The following is a 3,598-nucleotide window of genomic DNA, read 5'->3' as shown; positions in this document are numbered from 1 at the left end:
TTATAAAAGAATTTCAATTTGCAAGTTTTGGTAAAAAATAAGATTATCAGTTTTCTTAGTTTGAAAACCATAATTCACTTAAATAAAATTTTATATCAATCAAAGTAGTTAAATCGAATTTCTAAAGAAAACGACTTTTTTTATTTTGAAACTAGCCATATTTTGATTTGGGAAGGAATGTAATTGTGTTTCGTATTTAAGGTGAAATTTTATCAATATTTAAAATTTAGGGAACAATCCATTCTACCTGTATTGTTATATTCGTGACAAGCATACGACAAAGGTTTTTTTTCTTTGTAAGAAATTAAAAAAACCTAATATTAATACTGCAAAAACAAAGGTTTGTGTATTATATTTTTGTATCGGTTGAGCATACAATTACAAACTAATTTGATTATATACAAAATTTTAGAAAATCAACAAAAAATTTAATTTTGATAATATTTATTGATTAATATCACAAAATTTATTAAACCGGGTGTGTCATGATTTATTTTAAATATTTGTGTTTTTAGTTAACAAATATTGGCGCAATAGATAATTTATAGTTGAAAAATATTTATTGAATAAGTAGCACAAAAAAGCATTTTATATGAATAAAATACGGTTTTTATCGCTATGGTCAATTTAATTAACATATTCTTATCGAATTTTTAGAATGGGGCCTAATAATTAAGAACCTTATAAAATACCGCCTAAAAAAAAATAATTGTTGCTGTGAAAGTAATTTTAAAATTTATCAACCGTCATATCACTGTATTTCAACTTTTCGCAAAAGGGAATTCAATAAAAGACGTTAGGCATAGAGCGAATCATAAAATGCAGAACTGAATTCAATTTTAAAATATATTTCTAAACCCTATATATATTAAAATTAAACGCTTAATATTTCAATATTACAAGGAAATTTTTTATATGATTTAATGTGAGTGTTGGATATCAGACAATGATAGCAATTAGAAAAAATATAGCGAAGTTAAATAAAATCATTATGTTTAAGAGAGCTCAATAAATTTAAAAAACAGAATTTTAGCCATAGATAAGATTGCATGTGTATTTTGAAATCACAATTTCATCCCTTTTTTAAAACCGCTTAAGCCTGCGTATTATAATAAAGCATGTGTTTCAAGTAATAATCTAAGATAAATATTTCATAATAAAATTATTTGTTGTTAGGTTAACTAGAAAACCGACATCTAAATATTCTATTTAATAGAAGCGTTTTTGATGATCTATAATATCATTGAATAAGAAGTAAATGCATTGTGATTTTATACAATAAAGAGCCATTTCAGAAGATTATAATTATAAAGATATAAATTCATATAATATAATAGAATAAATGGTTATATAGATTTGCAATTATTTTCAATATTTTACCCAATATCTTAAATAATCAAAATTATCTTGAATGTAATCTTTTTTTTATTCAGATAAACTTTACTAAAGCATATATTTTTCAATCACTCAGCTAATTTTCTTGCTATAAAAAATATAAACAGAAAATGAGTGATTAATTTGTTTAAAAGAATAATTTTCCCTTTATTTCCAAATTCATCCTAAATAAATAATTTACCCATCTGTAAAATAATACTAAGGCGCTTGGACTGAACCATATTTCGTTCATTAAAACATTACGTTTTCCATATATGCCAAGTAAAAAATTCAAATGTCGAAACAAATATATACGACATTCCTACACCACAAAATATTGGGCTGTGTGTGAATCAACAGGAATAAAATCCACCATGGCTAAAAACATTATTATTTATTTTATATTTATAAATAAAAACCGTGTTATTCTGTATGTTAAAACCAGTTTTATAACCAGAGGGGTAGGGGATATACGATTTAATCAATATTCGCGCTAATGAGAGATAGGAAATAAAACGTATTAGTATGTTAAAAAAAAGAATTAATCTTGTTTTTATTTCCATTTTCTATTTCATGATGTTTTTAAATCTATATCTTATTATAAATGCGTGATTATCTGTACAAAGTTAAAAGAAAACAAAGCATCAAATAACATAAATAAAAGATTTTCAATTTTTGCTTACAAAAAAAATCAAACAAATATATTCAATATTAATTTTAGAATTGCAAAGATTTAATGCAAGGCTGTTCAAGAGAGTTTTTTCCGGCAGATTTTCTATTTTTTTTATACACTGAAAAAAGATGTTTGAAAAAAAAGGTTTTAACATGCTTTTTTAATTATTATATTATTTATTTGCGTTTTTAGTGTTTATCTCGGTATCCTATATTTAAATTTTCGAGGCTGTAAATTGAGTCATTAGAAATAAGTGTAGTAGATCTTATGATATATGGTGCGACTAAAATTTTTCAAAAATATATGTTCATATAGAATTAATGAACTTGGTTATATTTACAAATAAAAAACAAGAATCATACCATATGTAATGACTTGGGATGGAGTGATTACTAAATTCCGTAAAAAATATGTTAAGGTGTTAAAATCCCGGACGAAGTAGAAGCATACATGCAAGCTTTTATACTTCGCAAGACACTTGAACACATCACATTTGAGAGGAGAAGAGCAGTGATTGAGGATAGATCAGGGTAAGGTGTCAAAAGATGCATTAAGGAGTTGTGCAATATTCCTAATAAGCTGACCACATCTATAGATAAAATTGATAAAAAGAAAATTAAGCCATAAATACATAAAGCAAAGTATAAAATTTATAATAACAAGTTTGTTACCTATGAGCACTCTAGATCTTTACTTCAAAAAGATATAAAAGTTAAATTAAAAAAAAAACAAAGAATAAAAATTTATATTTACCTGTTTTTTTTAAATGTGCAGAACAAATTTTTGCTTCAATAAATATAAAAAAAGATGATATTGATCTATAAGAAAAAACCAAAATATTTATCCTTAGAAATCATCTATATGATATAAAATGAGACAAGGAATGGGCTCAATGCTATAATAAGTATCCGGTAGAACACGTTTTTTAAATAAAAGCGATATACAATTACAAACACTAGGAATAAAGAAAAATAATAAACTATTAGCTCTCATAAAGAAAAAGATCAAAAATAAAATTTAAATAAGTGCAATACTTAGATAATATGTGTAATAAGGAATGAAAAAAGTTGGGCTCGACAAGGAAATATAAAATCATAAACATAATTAAAGCTATCTATCATGTAAATAATTTGATAAGTTAAAAATTATCAAGCATAAATAAGTAACAATCCAATACTTGCAATTTTTATAAGCTATTCTAATCTTTAAATTATTTTACATGTAAATAAATAAGAACCTATATATTTATTGTAAAATGTATACTCTTTAAGTTCTACATAAATGTGCTGATTTGGAAAATATTAGGTTATAAACAACAGTATCTTTCACAGTATTTAATTTTATACAACGTTATTTTACTTTATTGCAATATAATTGAACGTGTATTTCTCTAAAAGGATAGAGTTTTATTTCTAATAACTGATCGTCACAGATCAATTATAATATAAAAAATATGTCATGGGTGAAAACTATGAAAAAATTGAAGATATTTGTAATATTTGAGAATTTTTTCTATTCGTGGTGTCTTAATTTTTGTTTTCTTCAATTTTT

This window comes from Rhyacophila brunnea, unplaced genomic scaffold (assembly GCF_057557595.1).
Source record: "Rhyacophila brunnea isolate RB1 unplaced genomic scaffold, BYU_Rbru_1.0 scaffold_86, whole genome shotgun sequence".
NCBI lineage: Eukaryota > Metazoa > Arthropoda > Insecta > Trichoptera > Rhyacophilidae > Rhyacophila > Rhyacophila brunnea.
This window is presented reverse-complemented; position numbering follows the sequence as displayed.